Source organism: Amblyomma mixtum, chromosome 6 (genome assembly GCF_055824585.1).
Source record: "Amblyomma mixtum isolate Tamu chromosome 6, ASM5582458v1, whole genome shotgun sequence".
Classification (NCBI taxonomy): Eukaryota; Metazoa; Arthropoda; class Arachnida; order Ixodida; family Ixodidae; genus Amblyomma; species Amblyomma mixtum.
In genome coordinates this window covers 8,202,812-8,209,505 of record NC_143017.1, presented here as the reverse complement: position 1 = coordinate 8,209,505, position 6,694 = coordinate 8,202,812, and positions in this window count along the sequence as shown.

The window sequence follows — 6,694 nt, the reverse complement described above, 5'->3', positions numbered from 1 at the left end:
ATGATGACGTGTACCAACGACAAGGCTATAAAAGCGCGAGGGATAGCGTGGCACGGGAGGGAAGAACAGAGAAGTGGAGGCTCCAGCGGGTCAGGAACACCTTAGCTGGAAGAGAGCAACACCGGCTACTGCTCCGGTGATGTCGACTTCTACGGCGTCGCACCGTAGACTTCCTGCCATTCCTAAGCTCATTCCGGGGAGTCAACGGCTGACGGAACCACAGCCAGGAGTGCCTCCAGCACTGTTGCCACCCATCCGGGTGGTGCAATCAATGCCAACATCGCTAGCAATGCCTCCACGGGCACTTCGACCGGGAGCTCGTACGACGACGCCAACGCCACCAGCCTGAGCACTTCGAAACGCCGCCTCGACGCCAGCTATCTAGATGCCACTGACTGTACCCATGCAACGCATCAGCAGCACCAAACCGTGAGCACATACGCCGAACACTAGCAGACTGGGTGTTGCCAGTTTGTGTGTTTCGGTAGTCTTTATGTTTTGTGTGCTAGGGTTTGTGTCGCGTAGGGTGTATTAAATGTGCGTCTGTGTAGGTAACCTGTCGCCTGGTCCATTCTTTCGGCCCGAGCGTTCTCGGGGAGATCCGTGACAGTGTGCCCATGGCAGAATCGTGTATACTGAAACCATACGACACAATATATATACGAGCGGGAAACAACAAAAACAACCTGCAGCGCGAGCTATATCTTGATCACGGATTAATCAAACCACCAAGCACATCCACAGTAGCAAGCAACAGTGCCCTTCCGTGGTGGCGAAAGCTACCGCCCGGTACAAAGGCTAAAGCCATTATCATCCATCCATCCATGTGCCCAGTGTCGAAGGTACTGCTACGCCCCGTTTCTATCGTTGTCCCAATGAGAACGAAGCTCCCAACATCTCAACCTTTAAATTAGCTCATTTAAGGCCAGTGCTTCCACTCTTTCGTTTCCATCCTATCCGCGACCAAACGACTGCCACAGCTAGTGCTTCGACATCGTATTTGTGGCGTGCAAGTTCAGACTGTCGCGCTTAGTTGGCACCCATTGTTGAAGAGACACCGTATATTTTAAGCGTTTAACATCATAAGAGACGCTGCCCAGTTTGCAGGAAATTCAATGCTTTAGATTTTCACACGGCTCTGTCGGGTTTTCTGACAGGTTACCTTTTCGCTGGTTGGTTATCGCCGTACCCTTGTCCCCAGCCGCGTACACTTGAGTTGGACATGAACTGTGGTTTGAGGAAGCTGTCGTGGCGTCCCGGCGATGACGCTCACATGTCGTTCGAAGCGAAAAACTACGCTTCGTTCCGGGCATCTCTTGTGGTGGCGGGGCTCTTCGCTGCACGGAGGATGGAGTCCGCTGTGTGGGGCACATCGAGCCTACGTAGCTCGACTCGCTGATCGCAGTCGCCGAGGGTGAAACCGTGGTAAGCGTAAGTGTTTCATTAACTTACACAGCGTAACTTTGAAACAATAAAGACGGAAATAAATTAATTTTGCAGCGAACTTAAACCGACACTGCAAAACGCCAATACGATTCCACGATCGGATCGGATTGGATTGGATTGAATACATTCGGATTCTGACTTGATGGCAATCACGATGTTGCTGCCTCGCCGATTTCGTGATCGACGAAAAACTGGCACTAATCGTAATCCTATTTGTTCTACAGTTTTGCGAACTATTTTATTTTATACTTATTTTACAAGATGCACTACTTTGCGTGCATTTTTTGAAAAAAATTGTTCCAAAACTGCTTGTGTTATTACTCCGCCAAATTGGGCAGACCTTGCTTTGTTGGTTGGCCTGTTGGTGGAAGATGGCTGCCTCCAGGGTGGAAGATGCATTTCTTAAAAATTTTTATGCACATTGCTCAATGGCACATTGCTTGGCTGCACGTTCGCAGTCTTTCAGCAGCGATTTCTAGCAGTTCCCTTTGTAATATGACGAGGCGTTTCTTCTTAATGTGTGAAGTCAGCCCCCGCAAATGCTTTCGTTGTACAGGCGCTTCATCGCATAGATTGTGTATTTCTGGAGGCATTGCGATTTCAGCGATACAGTCCGCCGCTGCTGGTCTGTCATTGCTTTATTTTTTACCCTCCAGTAGCAAACCTGTTGTGTGCTCTACTTCTGGTATTTGGTGACTTCTCATCACGACCTACTCTTTTCTGTATCCCTCATCAGATATCCACCGCAAAACACTACCGTCGTGATGTGGTGGCACGTAGTGGAAGCTGTGACGCCAAATAAGGTTTAGTGGACCATTGTCGAGGTGGATTAAATTTTGGTGTTGTTACATTGTCAGGACATGCTCAAGTGCCTAGCACGTGCATTGTGGTGAGATATTGGTACCGACTTCAAATTGGAGAACCGCAAAATGCTTTGGTCACCTTGTGCTGAAGAACGTGCTGTTTGGCTTGGTCGGATTTTTGCTGTGCTGTGGGCACGCAGTATGCAATACAAACGTCTTCTGGTTGTTTATCGCCAATTTATAAGCGTGTATGCTTTGAAATCTTTGCCACTCAGTAGACAAGTTGAAATGAGTTACCTGTCTGTGTTGCATATGTGCCTTCCCACTGTAGGTTTTCCTAACACTGGCACACTATGCATTCGACCAAATAAATGTTAGTGTACCAACCTCAAGAATGCGCACTTCACGAGAATCAAGTGTGTGTTAACTAAACACACACTTGATTCTCGTGAAGTGCACATTCTTCATGAACAGTATTATTTCGTGACTAAACTATGAACACTACAGATAGCAAAAACTTTCCTTGTTAAAGGGCATATGGGGTACTCATGCAAGCTGTCATCCAAAAAGCTGTGGCTATCCCATCTTTCAGCACAAGTTATAGGAAACACACAAAACTGCAATATTTCAGCATTGCGAGCTCAAAATAAAATTTTGGCTCATAACAGCACGAACAGCTCATGACAAATGCAATAACAGGAGGACTGGCATGTCCAGATGTGAGTTGCAGGCAGTGTAAGGTCTGCTAAGGGGTGTGCTCAGAGTTCACTTTGAAGCTAAGTGGTTGCATTATATTTCAATTCCTAACAGGCAACCTGTGATGAAGCCTACTGCGTTGATTGCAGTGCCGCAACACAGCCTAGCGAGAGGGGCAAGCATTTTGTAGGTGCACCTGTGGTGCTTTTCCATGCCACCTGCTCGTTTTTATAGGCATGAGCATGTGTGCTCTGTTGAAGCCACATGTAATGTATGCCAGCTGACTGCGCTAACATGAGAGCATCTAGGCAAGGGATGTTTTCAGCCAAACATACATATCTAATCATTCATGATGTGGTTGCTGCCAAAGCAGCTGACAGCAGCAGGCTTTAGATGCACCTTTAAACAATCTTCCTTTTTTCATGAGATGTGTCACCTTACAGGGAGGGCGTGAAAACTCGTCTGCCACCCTTAAAAATTTGTTGAAAACAAATGCACGTTGGTGCATTTGATTCCACAAGGTGCCAACTATGCCTGCGCCTGTCTTTAACATGAACTGCACTAGCACCGCTGAAGGTTTGTTTCCAACCTGTGAAGCAGCTCAAGGAGGCGAGATGCACGTGCGCAGAGCGGCCATGTGAAACAGCTGGATTGCAGTGCTGCCTGGGCACTGCAGGTTGCCCATGAACACAACGATGATGAGTGTTAAATCCTGAATGCACCCATTTCACCGAAGCGGTGGCCTTGTGGTAAAGCATCCGCGTCACATTCGGTAGTTGCGGGGTTCGATCCCCAGTGCCGCCGGGTACCCACCGGTTTCTTTGATGAGTACAAGATTTCCCCTGGCCTGGTGCTCAGCGCATGTGGGGTGAGATGCGTGGAAAAAGGGTCTAGGCCACAGCTGCCTTGAGGGATCAGAGATAAGTTCCCCCGTCAAGCAACCCTAAATCCGCCTCGTGTGGTAGAAGCCCGACTTGTGGCCCTTTTCTCATGAATGTGACTAAGTTTGCTTTGTACCTGTCTTCAAGCCCACAGTGACGGGATCTGAAGGCGCAGGCTCCTTTCCCAAGCAATGCAACCCTAGGAAGCCGAGCACCAGGCTGGGGCATGACTTGCACCCATTTTGAGAAAACTGGTGGGTACCCAGCCGGCAGCAGGGGTTGAACCTACCACCTCCCAAAGCCGAGGCGGCTGCTATGCCACGAGGCCACGGCCGCATCAACCACAAAATAATGCTAGCTAAGCTCAAGCACTGGGGTTTCCGTGGGCAGTTTCTTGGCATAATTCAGTCTTACTTGAGTAAAAATAAACAATGACTTATCTGATCCTAGGCACATCGTTTCAGGTGTACCGCAAAGTAGTATCTTGGGGCCATTGCTGTTTATTCTCTATGTTAACGACATTGTCTGTATTAGTAGACTTCCAATTTTCGTCATTTATGCTGACGACACCACTTTATTCTTTAGAGCTGCACAGTTGCCATATCTCGAAAAACAAGGCACAAAATGTTTGCAGTTGCTCCTAGAATGGTCTGAAAATAATTTATTAAATATAAACACTGCCAAAACGAAGGCTGTGCTTTTCAGGCCTTGTAATAAGTTGACAAATATGCCACCACTCTATTTAAGGATCGGTTAGTCACTTTATAGAAACAGTCTCTGCGGTAAAAAGCTTTGGTGCTATTTTTAATGAAAACTTGAACTGGAATGATCACGTTGAAGTGGTGGTGAACAAGCTTTCAAATGCTGTCGGTATTTTGTGTCGACTGAAATCTTTCATGCCGAAGATTAAGAAAATGTTGTACAGTGCGTTGTTTTCTTCTGTTGTAAATTATTGCTTTTTGGTATGGGGTGCCACGTCTTTTACGAATATTAACCGCTTGTGCCTCCTTCAAAAGAAAGCTTTTCGAAATGTAATGAATGCTTCTCGGCTAGAACACTCCGAACCGATTTTCAATGAACTTAGACTTATACGTTTGCCACAGCTGTATGAAACTTTACTTCTATGGCAGTATAAAGCCCGTGTTGATAAAACTAATTGTCCAACGCTAAAGCTGTCAGCCTTGCAATGCGGAGAACAAAAATACCCTACGTGAGCGACATTAAAATGGTATGTACCAAGGATACTAACAAATTATGGTTGTCAAATGTTGAGCTGCACTCTCCCATGGCATTTAAGTAAGGAGTCCAAAATGATTAACACCTAATACCAGATTTGTTATTTCTGTTTCTTTTGTTTTCCAAAAGTGCCATGTTATGTACGACTGCAATGCCTCTGTAGGGCGTCGGCCTCGTCAAGCTTTTCCATTGGCTTTTTGTCGGCACACCCAACATCGTCATGATGTTAAATAAAATAATTCTGATTTCAAGTGTTTGTCAATGGAACTTTCAAGTCACCTCCAAAAGTAAATTATTGAGGTCGCTTAATTATTTTCATAAAGCAGTTAAAAGTATAAGAATAATTGCAGTATAGGTATTTGGAAGAAATTCCTCACCAATATTAATTACGATGATTTTTATGCATCAACGCAGCATCATGAAGAGTGCTTCACTGTTTCACGCTTTGTGCTCAGCGTTAGTATGCAATGACACACTACTTCATAGTGGTGCAAGTAGCTTCTTTATACAGTCATTGCTATATGGACATCAAATGCTCTCCTAGCTACTTTTGCTCTTCTGTGCTCACCTTCTCTGTCATTGGTCTCCTTGCCATGTCCGCTTCGTTTAACTAATTGAATGAAACCTTAAACGTGAATGGGCCTGTGTGGTAATGCAGCGGCAAAACTATTCTGTTGCACGAACCAGGATATAGGTTTGATTCCTGGTCTCACGTACATATTTGCATACATTTTTGCCCCCATCCTTTTTTGATATCTCTGTTCACTGTGTTTCAGCAAATATTCCCTATCCCTTTTATTTCCGCTGGTCACAGCCCAGCCATAGCTTAAGATAGCACATATAGCAATTGCTGCTGCAGGCATACATATTTTCCTACACTTTAACAACAACAGACTTGACTCCATTTTAGGGTGTTACATTAGGGACTGGGATTGACAAGATATAGGACATTGCAGCAGGCACAAAAGTGTGATGGGCAGAATATGGCGGCAATATGGTATGGCTATGATAGTGGTACGGATTTCTCTTGCAGACTAAGTACGAAAATCCCAGTCTGCACATAATTTTAAAGCACACCGAACAACTCCAGGTGAGAACATTGAGAGCAGCATAAACTGCATTGACTCTCTAAGCATGCTGAAAGCACTCCACTCCAAAAAATTCAGTAAAATTGTTATAGAAGATACCAAGCACCATACAGCAACAGCCACAACACATGGAAAACAATAAAATTATGCTGAGTCCCGAGCCAAGTCAGCATATGCAGTAGCAAAAGAGCTGAAGGGAGTGCTGCATGAGCATATGACGAGAAACTAGAAAAAGTAAATATTCCGCATAGATTGCTTGAAGCTGGTGGATAGTAAGCTACAAAAGAAATAGCGGACCACTTCAGATAATGCAATCAACAATAAGGTACACCTGGTAAAGCAGAACCTCGGGCAAATCAAAGTCACGTCGAAACCAAAGAATGCTTTATTGAACTTATGCCACCTCACATCAGACGTATGCACCTTACACATAACTTCAGGCCACCGTGGTGGCACAGTGGCTATGGTGCTCGGCTGCTGACCCGAAAGACGCAGTTTCCATACCAGTCGCAGCGGTTGCATTTCGATGGAGGCTAAATTCTAG